Source organism: Oryctolagus cuniculus, chromosome 2 (genome assembly GCF_051225735.1).
Source record: "Oryctolagus cuniculus isolate XC-2025 breed Fujian yellow rabbit chromosome 2, ASM5122573v1, whole genome shotgun sequence".
NCBI classification, from domain to species: domain Eukaryota; kingdom Metazoa; phylum Chordata; class Mammalia; order Lagomorpha; family Leporidae; genus Oryctolagus; species Oryctolagus cuniculus.
The window spans coordinates 109,139,149-109,152,515 of NC_142868.1; the positions used below are offsets into that span (position 1 = coordinate 109,139,149).

At 41.5% G+C, this 13,367-nt stretch overlaps 1 long non-coding RNA gene across 1 annotated transcript in view; it reads right to left on the minus strand.

The window, feature by feature from the left end:
- Positions 1 to 7,740: 7,740 nt before the first annotated feature.
- Positions 7,741 to 13,367, minus strand: part of LOC138848806 (uncharacterized) — a 127,265-nt gene continuing 121,638 nt past the window's right edge. Inside the window, exon 3 of the long non-coding RNA XR_016230182.1 lies at positions 7,741 to 10,879. This is a non-coding gene — a long non-coding RNA (uncharacterized LOC138848806). The remainder of the gene's footprint in view (positions 10,880 to 13,367) is intronic.

The window sequence follows — 13,367 nt, forward strand, 5'->3', positions numbered from 1 at the left end:
TCCGTATCCGAGTCTATGCCTAGGCTTTCAATAGCTTCTTCCGGCTCCTTTTTCGTCCGGCTTTTCCCTAGGCTGTTTCGAGTCTATGCCTAGGCTTTCAATAGCTTCTTCCGGCTCCTTTTTCGTCCGGCTTTTCCCTAGGCTGTTTGCTAGTTTCTCTCTCCGATATTTTCCCAATTCTTCCCGTTTCTTCCCTCCTAAGTTTCATATCCGTCCTAAGTTTCCTATCCAAGCTAGGTTTCCTATCCGAGCTAGGTTTCCTATCCGAGTCACGGCACCATTATGTCGCTCCCCCTCTTCGTGGAGGAGCAACACAGGACCCTGCGCTGTTCTTTCGTCTGCTCGGCCTTCCCCGGGTTTGCTGCTGGTTCTTCCCGGGTTGGCTACTATCCCTTCCACCTCCGTGGAAGGGCAGTTCCCCCTGGCCGCATTCCCCACTTCCGCAGGGGAACGGCACACCGCCGGCCGGCTTTCTCGGGGGCTGCACGGGTTCCCTTAGATGTTCCCCATAGATGTTCCTGGTACATGCCGTCTCTCTCCTCCTTTATAGTCCTCCTCCGCCAATCCTAACTCGGCTGCCCACACGCCGAGTACGCTGCTCTCCAATCAGGAGCAAGTCCTACAATTTATTAGTTGAACTGGAGGCAGCTGTGCGGAAGCTGTTTACTTCTCTCCCAGCGCCATATTGTGGGAGAGCAGATGCATAGAATAAGTCTTAATTCGAGTAACTTAGTCTAGTCCGGATTGCTCCCCACATCAGTGCTTATTATTTTTAAAGAAATATGAAAGAGAAAATTGACATAGTGACAAAAATTCAAGAACCCTTGGATGGCTGAGCATGAGGGTGTGGTTGTTTGGCAGGAAGCAACTCTGTTTCCTGGAGAATATCATACCTCTGACCAGTCACTGACGGGGAGATGTAGTGAGACCACAACCGATGCCCTGCCTGAGAGATTATGTCTGGTTGGTGAATGGTTGTTGCTTATTTATTCAAAGAAGTCTACTTTGAAAGGAAAGGAATGGGAAATAATCCGAAGACTCCCAGCTTCCTCTGATACATATTCTTTAAGTTTCTCAGAGAGACTGAAGGGTAGGAATATGTGAATAATGAGACATCAGAATAGAAAGTCTATACTGCAAGAAAATAAGAATGAGAAAGGAAATGAGAATGCTTCTGCTTCCAGCAAGTTTGCAGCAGGATGGTCTTGGGCTCTTTCTTTATCTGTTTACCTATAACCTATTTAGCTATCACCTGTCATGTATTTCTCTATCACCTATCATTATCTATGTGTCCTCTATGTATCATGATCTAATATCATTTCTTACAGATGGTTTTATGCTATTGTTCTACCTCTATAAAGGGTGGGCAAGTAATATTAGGAGAAATTTAAACACCCAGGGTCATGCAGCCACAGATCTTGGCACCAGTGTTTGAACCTAGATTGCCAGGGTCCAGGCCGTGGGTCAGCAAACTGGTCCTGAGGCCACATCCAGCGTGCAAAAATACCTTTGCAAGTCACGTTTCAGTGGAACCAAGCCACACTCATTTGTTCCCATATTGTCTCTGGTTGTGTTTTTTCTTCAATGGCCAAGGCAAACAGTTGTGATGGAGGCTGTCACAACCACACAGAACTGAAGCCTATTTTTAAGATGAAAACTCGGTGTCCCTTGCTTACAATGATTAAGAATTTAAAGACAGTGACAGCTGAGAATTAAACCAAGCACAGTGATCTACCTATGGGGCCTGGTGTGACTGTGTAAATAATCTTGTGACCATGAAGTCAATACTGGGTTCACAAAGTCTGAACTCTATGGCACGTAGTAGGAAAATGTTGCTGAATTCCTGTGTTTTTCGTTTCTGCCCATGATAAAGCTTCACTTTACCACAAATGAGAAGATGTATGGGATTTCCCACAAATCTAGATGGTCCAGATGTGTCTAATATGAAATCCTTTAACTTGATATTCTTCCCAATTTTTTGGTACTAAAATACCCTTTTCTTTAAGATTTATTTTATTTATTTGAAAGACAGAGTTACAGAGAGAGATATAGACAGAGAGAGAGGTCTTCCATCTGCTGGTTAACTCTCCAGATGGCCACAATGGCCGGAGCTGCGCCCATCCAAAGCCGGGAGCCAGGAGCTTCTTCCAGGTCTGCCACGTGGGTACAAGGGCCCAAGGACTTGGGTCATCTTCTACTGCTTTCCCAGACCATAGCAGAGAGTTGGATCAGAAGAGGGGCAGCTGGGACTAGAACCCCATATAGGATGCTGGCACTTCAGGCCAGGGTTTTAGCCCACTGCGCCACAGTGCCAGCCCCAAAATAAACTTTTAATGAAAAGGTAAGGAAGAGTAGGTGGTAGACATTTGTCTTACACCCTTAATTGGCAAAAAAAATTATTACTTTATGCCAATAATCTAATTAAAGAGTTACCAGTACAACAGTCACAAGAGGTACATAATACTAAATGGATGGACAGAAAAAAAAAAAAAAAACAAAAAAACATGGCATTGCACATACAGCACAGTATCTCACGTGCATAGTAAATGCACACTCTCTCTACTTCAAATATGTGAACTATATACCCATATGTATCAGAGACATTTACCAAACTTTATGGCATAGGGAAGGAGGTGGCATTGAGCAGGAAAGTATGGAATTAGAGAAGGCCATGCGCAATGTAACTTTCAAAACACATATTTAATTGAGAATCCAATTAATTGAACTGAACTTTCATCATCTGAGGTTCAAAACACAAGCCATTCTTGCACTGACATTGAAACATTATCTCAGGAAGTGCACCCCTAAGGCTCTGTATAATCCTCTGGGATGGGCAGGCCTCCTCATAGCCACTGTTTCTCAGAGCATCACAATAAAGCATTTGAGATACGTTTTGTGGTTGGCAAAGTGCTTCTCTTTCATTAGCTTTTTGAATTCCAGCTGCACCCTAGGATCATTGATATTTTTATCACCAGCTGATAGACAAGCAACCTGAAACTCAGGTCATTGACCAGTCAATAAAAAATATGACAGAAACTAGACTCAGAGCCAGGCTGTATGGATTTCATTCATAGGCTTTTCCCAGTCTCCATGAGATGATTAGAACATCTGTCCTGCCCAAACTCAGTTTAGTCCCAAGTCTTATGAAATGGTGCTAAGAGGTTAGAAACTTAATCCAATATGGTGGCTGTAAGTGAGGTCCTTGGGAAGGGGTTGGATTGGGTTGAGTTGTTAGGTGCAGCCTTCTCAGTGGGGCCCTTTACAGCTTTGTGAGAGACCACACAGACGACACTTGAGCTTCCAGTCCCTCATGATGTGATGCTCTGTGTGCCACCTCAAGACTGCTACCACCAGACAATAAACAATCTTGGACTTGAACTTCCAGAACCATGAGCCAAAGTCAACCTCTTTTCTTTATTAAGTTAGGCTGCCTTTTTATCATAGTACTGAAAAACTGCTTGAAGTTGTACAAGCTAAAGAATGTCATACTTCAGAAGTGACAGCCAGATGAGGAAATGTTTGCTTTTACGAACATTATGTTGGTGGTGTCTTTAAATACAGTTGCAAAGGAGTAAGAAATTCATCCCTTAGGGTCTCTGCCTTTATTCTCTCCCTTACTGCTGTTTGTCTCATTCTCATACCTGGCTTTATCAAATTCTAGGGTTAAATGTGTCCCTTGGGGGTGATTCTAATTTTACTATGATGTAGGACACAAGTAAAAAATTCTAAATATATGACCATTCATGCTTTAAATGACCTGATTCTGATTCTCTAAGTATCCTTGTGTCTTCCACTCAGTCTTGCAAATGGACCATTCTTGCTTGTAGCCCTCCTGTTGCATTTGCACTATAGTCCTTTCTTCTCAAGAATCCCGCTCTGTTCTTTAAGACTGTTATCAAGTGCTCTGCCCTTCCTCAGGCTATTGAAACCAAGATCCTTTTGCATTTTGTCATAGATACTTCATGACATGTTAATCACTTGTTTCTCACTCCCTTGGCACTTGATACTCTCCCACTTTCTCTTAGACATTACATGGCCTCTCTGGATGCCTACAGTGACGGTTTACAGCACTGACTCTCAAAGTGTAGTCCCTGGACTGGCAGCATTAGCACCATCAGATCATTTATTTGAAATATAGATTTCTGGGCTCTACCCTGAACCTTCCATGTCAGCAGCTCTGAGGTTGGGACCTCCACAGTTTTGTTTAGCAAGGGGATTCCAGTGCATGTAAAAGTTTAAAAATTATTTTTTCAATACTCCATTTTTCTCTTCTGTTGTGTGCAGAAGCATTTTTTGTCCCCACTTATTTGAGTGCATTCAATAGCTTGCATTGGCCAATAGGATGTTAATTAATGTGAGCCTTAATATGCTGGGAGAGCCCAGAAGATTCATCAGCTTCCTGTTTCAGGTTCCACTTGCTAAAAACTACACATTGTGAAAGAAAAACTATCTATTTCAAAAATATGCATTGATAGAGCCATTCCTAAGGAAACTACCATTTTTATTATTACAAATTATTTTGTTTCTCTTTCTTCCTCCCTCTCCTCAGTGTTAAAAAGACGCAGCAAGCTTGCAAATGCAGATGCTCATAAATTGTTTGAAACATGAAAATTTTTATTTGTTCCCTCCCCAAGCAGCATTGTAATTATACATTCTTTGCTTCAAAATATGTGAAGTGAAAGCTTAGGGGGGATTTCTCTGAAAGGCATTGCCCTGGAGAATTAGACTTATGTGCACGCATCCAATCCTACAGCTTTCGCTAAGCAGGCCATCAATAGCAACAGAACCTCTTCCTCAGCTCCTGCTTCTAGGATATTTCCTGTCATTTTATTCTCTTTGAGTTAGAGCTCTTTCATGTTTATCACCTGTTCTGTACCTAGTCATGATAATATGAGATACTATAAAAATTTCGTAGAAAATGCATATTATGAAAAAACTATGCATGGGTTTTGATATGTGTTGTGCCAAAACAAATTAATCTTTGAATCCTACTTTTCCATGGATGTTTTGAAGTATATTCATATTTATACATTTCACAGCTTGAAAAATACTTTTGTATACTGAATTTGCATAATTTGATTTTGATTTTAAAACTAGCCTTTAAGATAGGTAAAGAGATTTTATTTATTCATTTTATAGCTGGAGAAACTGAGATTTGGCTGGTCATTTAACGACCACTGAAAAGCAATGTAACCATCTAATATAGAACTCAAACTGGCCTTGGTGACTGCATCTAAACTCAGAGTAAATTTCATAATTATACATTGAACATCTCATAGTTAGCAGGTAACAGCTGAGCAGAATGACTAGAAGGAGCTTCTTGGGTTGGATACCTGGGTTCAAATCCTCCCCGTTAAGTATTAAGTGACTTATTGCTCTGAGCCTCATTTTCTGATATTTAAAATGGGATCACAGTAGCATCTTCCTCCTAAGGTTGGTGTGAGGATTTAATGGCATAAGATATATTAAATACTTATTAAAAGTCATGGCCAGGAGGCTGGAGCCATGGCTCACTAGGCTAATCCTCCACCTGCAGCGCCGGCAACCCGGGTTCTAGTCCTGGTTGGGGCGCCGGTTCTGTCCCAGTTGCTCCTCTTCCAGTCCAGCTCTCTGCTGTGGCCCAGAAGGCAGTGGAAAATGACCCAAGTGCTTGGGCCCTGCACCCGCATGGGAGACCAGGAGGGAGCACCTGGCTCCTGGCTTCGGATCAGCGCAGCACACCAGGTGTGGAGGCCATTTGGGGGTGAACCAACAGAAGGAAGACCTTCCTCTTGGTCTCTCTCTATCACTTTCTAACTCTGCCTGTCAAAAAAAAAAAATAAATAAATAAATAAAATAAAAGTCATGGCCAGGGCAATGCCAGCATTCCATATGGGCACCAGTTCATGTCCTGGCTGCTCCAATCCAGCTACCTGCTAATGGCCTGGGGAAAGCAGCAGAAGATGGTCCAAGTGCTTGGGACTCTACTAACCAAATGGGAGTCATGGAAGAAGCTCCTGAGTCCTGGCTTCTTCCTGGACCAGTCCCAACCCCAGCTATTGCAGCCATCTGTGGAGTGAGCTAGTGGACAGAAGATCTTTCTCTGTCTCTGTTTCTCCCTCTCTCTCTCTATAACTCTGACTTACAAATAAATAAGTCTTTAAAAAAATCATGTCCTGGCAAATTTGAGACCCTCTCAAATGAAATATCTGTTACCCTACATAAAATGTGTGTGTGTGTGTGTGTGTGTGTGTGTGTCTGTAAGATGTAATAGAGGTTTATTAGGCTAGCTAATGAAGTTATTTTTCTAAGTAGGTTGAGATGTTTCCATTGTCTTTTACCTTAAATCTGAGCAATGTCAATCATTAACTAATAAATTTCTTATAAGTATGCTGAATGGTTTCATAGATCTTAATTCGGTTTTCCAATCTTGAATGAAAAAAATGAAATAATAATTAATACAATTAATTTTAATTTTAATTTAATAAAAATAATTTTTTAAAAATACAATAATTTTTGATAGAATGGTGGGCATTGTGACAGTAAGTTAAACAGCCACTTGGCATGCCCACATCCTATATTAGAGAGATAGTTTGCTTCCCTGCATTTGCACTTTGGATCCAGCTTCCTGCTGATGCATTCTGGGAGACAGCAGATGATGGCTAAAATGCTTGGATTCCAGCCACCCACATGGAAGATCAGGATCAGTTTCAGAATCCTAGCTTTGGCCTGGTCCAGCCCTTGCTGTTGTAGGCATCTGGGGAGTGAACCAGCAGATGGAAGATTTCTCTCTCATGCTCTCTCACTCTTTCAGCTTTTCAAGTAAGATGAAAATAAACAAGTAAACATTTTTTAAAAAATTTGGGTAAAATATATAATAAATAAAATTTATAATCTTAATCATTTTATTTAAAAATGTATTACTTTCATATTTATTTACTTTAAGAGAGAATGACAGAGAAGAGAGTTACATACACACACACACACACACACATACAGAATCTTCCATCTGCTGGTTCATTCCCCAAATGAACGTAATGACTGGGTCTGTGCCAGGCCAAAGCCAACAACCAGAAACTCCATCCCGGTCTCCCACATGAGTAGGAGGGATCCAAGTACTTGGGCCATTTTGTAATTGCCTTCCCAGGTACTGTAGCAGAAAGCTGATTCAGAAGCAGAAAGCTGGACTTGAACCAGAGCTCCTACATGGGATACCAGCATTGCAAACAGTAGATTAATCTGCTGTGCTACAACACCAATAATCTGTTTAAAATATACATTTCAGTGGTAATAAGTAATTGATACCATTGTGCTACTATTGTCATCATCCATCTTCAAAAATTTTTCAACTTAAAAAACTGAAATAATATCTCCATGAAACACTAAATCCCCATTTCCCTCTGCTCACAATCATCATTCTACTTTCTGCCTCCACAGTAAATGTGACTACCCTAAGGACTTCATGGAAGTGGACTTACCCAGTATTTGTTCTTTTGTGCCTAGTATATCTCACCAGCTTAATGTCATCAAAATTATCCATGTTGCAGCATGTATCAGAATTTCCTTCTTTTTTGAGGCTGAATAATACTCCATTATATGGATATAGCATATATTATTTACCCACCCATTTGTAAATAGACACTTATGTTGCTTCCAACATTTAGATGTGATTAGTACTGTTATTCATAGAAATGTATAAGGAAGTAAACAATTCTTTTTTTTTTTATTTTTTTTATTTTTATTTTTTTTGACAGGCAGAGTGGACAGTGAGAGAGAGAGACAGAGAGAGAAAGGTCTTCCTTTGCCGTTGGATCACCCTCCAATGGCCGCCGCTGCAGCCGGCGCACCGCGCTGATCCGATGGCAGGAGCCAGGATCCAGGTGCTTTTCCTGGTCTCCCATGGGGTGCAGGGCCCAAGCACCTGGGCCATCCTCCACTGCACTCCCTGGCCATAGCAGAGAGCTGGCCTGGAAGAGGGGCAACCGGGAAGTAAACAATTCTTATTCAAAGCTGTTTTCTTTGAGAAATGAATAAAGAAGGGCCTTTTATGTAGAAAATAGTTTACACAGGCATGCTAAATTTAAATTAAGTAATTGTGTATAGGTAGCTAATGGAGACATATGTAGACATACCCTTGGATATCTTGGGATAGGTCAGGCAAGAGAACAGAAGTCTGAACATTATGAATATAAAGGAAACTTACAGAATCTAAAAGGAAGTGAAATGCAGTAGGGCGAGCGTGGTGTTGGAGGTGACTACTGAAGTGAGGCTGACCCATTCTTTAGACAAAACTACAGAAAGTTTAAATCAGCAAAATCTTCTTGGTTGAGAAGAATATGGAGAAGGCAGAGAGTGGAAAGCACATGGACTGAAGCAATATTTCAGAACCAGTATTTCTTGAGGACAGTCTACAAAGGAGCTGAACTGGTAGAATACAGAGCACCATTCACAAATAGGACAGTAGGCATTGTGAAATCTTGTAATGAAAATATAGCTCTTTGGAAAAAAATAAAAACTTATGAATGTCTCCTAGGAAAGTTGAGAAGTCATTCAGGAGGCATTTATTTACTTCTAACAAACAACACAAGACATTCTCAAAGTATTTTCAAACTTGTCCATAACAGTAATGCCAGTATCCCCTGTTCTTTTGGAATCTTGCCACACTCAGATCAGAAAGCAGAGTTTAATTTCCCTCTCTTTGAATCTGATTAAGCTGGTGACTCACTTGTAACTGAGAGAATGAAATGGGAGTGATATTGCATGACTCCGAAGACGAGTTCAGAAAAGGCATTGCAGTTCCAGTCTTGCTTCTGACACTTGATCTCAAAGTCTTGAGCTATTAGGTAAGTAGTCCTCTTATCCCCCAACTGCCATGATGTGAGGAAGCCCGACTAGCCAGAAGAAGCACCACTTTGAGAGGCCCTGAGTCTTCAAGGGACAAGGATTCTCAGAAAGTCCCTATCTGTACCATGTTCAGTAACCACATGAGAGATTCTGAGGCAGAGCTGCTAAGCATAGGAGTCAGAAAGGAGTCCCTTTCTAATTCCTGACCCACAGGAATTGTGAACAATAATAAGATGGTAGTGGTTGTTTTAAACTCCTACATTTGTGTTATACAGCCTTGGCTAACCTGAATACTATTTTGGGGTCAGGCACTAGTTTATGTACTATTGTGTAGTGGTTTGAAAATAGAAGTCTTTATTCTTATGAAATTTACAGATGAGTTGGAAAATAACAATAATTTGAATAAACACCTGTCAAAGAGACAAGATGGAATGACTAAGAACAATGGTAGAGTAAATTATTGAAAAATCAGAATGGCTAGAACTTTCTTGGTATTTGGGGGTGAGAGGGAAAAGGACATAGTTCCTTCTGCACTTCCTTGATGTAGGATAGGAAAGGAAATGAGGAGAGGGAAGTACCAGGAAAGAAAAAGTAAGAAGGAAAGAATGAAATGTAATGCCTCCCTGAGGACAATTCTATCTTCAACTATGGAAAGTAGTTTTTAGCCAGTCCTAGACATGAGGAAAATGCTGTTACAGTCATCCCCCTTTTGGGGGCACTCAGGGGTCATGCTTCCATTCAGGTACTGATTCTTAAGCAGTGGGCAGAACCAACCCTGGCTGTGGGTGTTCTGTGACCAGAACAAAGGGCAAAATACGTGAATAACACTCCCCCCTCCCCGTATAATTTATAGCATTTTAATTCTCCTACTTGTCTCCGCTTATGAATTTCTCATGGAATTATTTAATGGTGTGAGTTCAATGGGCAATTTAAAAACCTACTTAACTTACCATTTCTTTCCTCAGCCATGCGGCTAGAAGTACTGCACACCATACTGCCGAGGTGGCAGCCCGGACGTGGCTGAGCGGAAATTCACCCAACATCAGACAATTAATACTTAAGCAGGCTCCAACTCCCTCTCCCCAAACCCCAATAACCATGACAGAAATGCTTGGGAGTTTCACAGATCAAAGGAAGAGTGAATCACGTTAAAGCAATGGCATCAAATATATCCTGTGCCCAGTTGATCGCCCCCTGTGTCTCTAGACATCCTCCAATGTGAAGGGAATAGATTTTACAGGGCAAGTGCAATAAACGCAAAGGAGCAAAGGATGTAATCTTAAATTGAGTCAGTAGTCTGGAAAGAGAGACATGAAGAATATGCCCAGTAGCATTGGAGAAACTTGTTACTGTAATAAGCTCAGGAATCACTTGTACAGATCGCTGACATTAGTGAATATATATTAGTAAATTAGGGTTACTATGAATATTCAAGATTCTTCTGAATGGATCCACTACAATGGCTGGCAATAGACAACTTGTGAGGCAGAGGATAGAGTGGGTGGGAGTAAGAGGCTGAACGAGCAGCTACTAAGAATCCTAGGCAGGCAGATACGTATGATTGCCTCCCACTAGCTCTGCTCCCAGGGTATTTTCCCATCAGAGCAGTGGCAAACCTGATAGATAGTGAGGGAGTACCACCCACAGGTGAAATATCCCACTCCTTCCAGGCAAGGGTGAGCATCTCATCATATCTTATGGCAAATCAATTTCAGGGCATTTGTTTCTTGCGTTAGGCAAACCAGTAGGTCACAGTTTCAAAGCCAAGTTTGTAATAACTGAAAGGCATTCCCTCATCTGGGAGAGATGACAGACAACCTCTGCATAGCCTCATATGAAATGAAGCGTCTGTCTTCATGCAGTTCTTCATAGAGGAACTGTCTGCATCACTCAGCTGATGCTGACAGTTTAAGGAAGGAAGAGGTTGACACACATGCTGGGTATTCCCTTCTCATCTTGACATATGGAGATGGTGGGGATGTGTTTGGTCACATAGATGGAAAGCCACGGACATCAGAATCATCAGCGGAGCCTTTACACAAGCATGGAATTCAATCTGGAGAGAGAGGGGAGAGAGAGACTCAAATTAGTAACCAAACATGCCTCTGTTTCCTGATGCTTATTCAGACAGAGGCTCAGTGGCTGGAAATTATTGAAATGAGGCAGATGTCAAGGGATGGTGCAAATACAGCCACTTCCCAGCAGAAGCAGTGGTGCACCTGCAGCTGCAGCGTCCATGTCAAGTCTCCACATTGTGAAGAACCCCAAGTACCTGCGGGTGCAACTTTCCTCTGCGGGGCCAAGTTGAGCAAAAGCTCTGTGAGCTACTTGAGGATAACCTTGTCCAGTCTGTACCTCCCTTCCTTCCCCCGCAGCAGAAACTTCTTTTCAGAGTGAGACTCATTTACTCTTTCCTGTCCTTGGACTTGCTCTGTGCCTCCCCCTTAAATGGATGGATATCCATTTACAATGAGCAGGAAGAGAAACAGTTGGGAAACCAGCCATTTCCTTCTGGTTTCTCAACTGAGTGCCATCAGGTTTGGTTTGTAAGGCATCTTAGAGGTGAAGGAATATTCAGGTTTACCATGGAGTTCTTACTGCTGCTGTTTGAAAGGTGGTCAGGTGGTTGGTTCTGAACAAGACAGGAGGTGGGAGAGTACCTGCCTGTTCTTATACCTGTAACCAAAAAGATGCTTTTCTGCCTTCTGCTGACTTCAAGGAATGAAGCATCTGTTTAAGGAAGTTCTGAATGGATCCTCTGTAGGGTGAGAGAGGATCATCTAGAGTTGTCAAGCTAAGGTAGATCGGGATACCAGGGTTCTCCCTCCCTCCCTCCCTCCCTCCCTCCCTCCCTCCCTCCCTCCCTCCCTTTCTTCTTCCTCTTTCTTTCTTTCTTTCTTTCTTTCTTTCTTTCTTTCTTTCTTTCTTTCTTTCTTTCTTTCTTTCTAAGGCAGAGTTAGAGAAAGAGGGAGAGAGAGGGAGATACAGAGAGTGAGACAGAGATCTTCCATTCACTGGTTCACTTTCCAGAGGATTGCAATGGCCAGGCAGAAGCCAGAATCCAGGAGCTTCTTCCAGGTCTCCCGTGTGGGTGCAGGGGCCCAAGCACTTGGGCCATTTCCTGTTGTTTTCCCAAGTACATTAGCAGGGAGCTGGATCTGAAGTGGAGCCACATGAACAGGCTCCCATATGAGATACCAGCATAGCAGGTAGAGAGAGGCTTCATCCACTTTGCCACAATACCTGCACCACTAGGGTTTTCTTTTGTAGAAAAACGACTTTATGTTTAACCAGGGTTATGTTTAACCAGCTAAAAGCTTACAAGAGACCAATTTGTGTTCTAAAATGGTACTGATAAGTCTGAGCATTTTCCTATTCTAAGGCTGCACCCTGGGCAAATGTTTATGTGGTCATTGAAGAAGTGGCCATCTGCTACACCAACCAGACTTAGGAGAATAGGACATCAAGATTCTCCTCCTAAGGAATGCAGCCTCAGTTATTTTGAAATCATATACTTATTGTCTTATATTAACTATTGAAACTAGATTCAATATGGAAAATATGAAAGGGAAAATGTATTCACCCAATTCAACATCTAACCTCACCTCACTTTAGAGCAAGGTTATTAAAAAAAAGGGATTTTTTTAAAAAAACGTTTTATAATTTTTAATTAATTTATTTTTAACACTCCCTTTTTGTTTTTAATAAAGCTAATGTTTTATGGGATTACATTGGCCCCAAAAGTTCAGGAGGGGTGGAGGGATGATGATCTGTCTTCTAGAGCTACTTCCTACTGGCATGGGGAGATGAGTTACTCTCTGCTGGCATGGGGTGATGTCTCAAGCCACAATCTCCTGGGTAGGGAGTTGAGTATATCCCTGTAGGGATACATCTTTGCTTCATAGAGATTGTGACTTAGAATGTGTGAATTTCTTCCTTCCTTTTCCATTCACATCAGTTTAAAAAAAAAAGAGAGAAAAAGATAATAACATCACAGAGAGAGAGTGAGGGAGAGAACGAGAAAAAGAGAGAGAGAGAGAGAGAATCTGTCATTTGTTACTCTGAATGTACTTCAAGAGTTCAGGTAGTTTTAAATTTAAAACTTTTAGATACAATATAAAAAATTGTTGAAAGGCATATATATGATTTTGACTTCACAAAAGACACACTTCATAATTCACAGTAGCCATTCTTGAGGACAGAACAACATCACTACTCATAAATTGCTGGTTTCTCCTTCATGGTTAAATATTCACCGTCTGTCTGTCTGGTTCATATTTTTTCCATTTCTAGTGAGCACTCTCACAAGTCAGGAATACATTTGAAACTCAATGCATAAGGACTTTTATTATAAATTGTGACAAACTGGCAAAACTCAGACTTGATGAGTTCAACATCATCCATAAACAAAGGCAAGGAACTGGGCTGGGTAGATCCTGAAGATGGCTAATAACACTCCATGGATAATCTCTAGTATCACATCACTGGAAAATAGTTGCGTCCTTTTAACTTTATTTAGGAAACTGCTTTTATAATGTTTAATT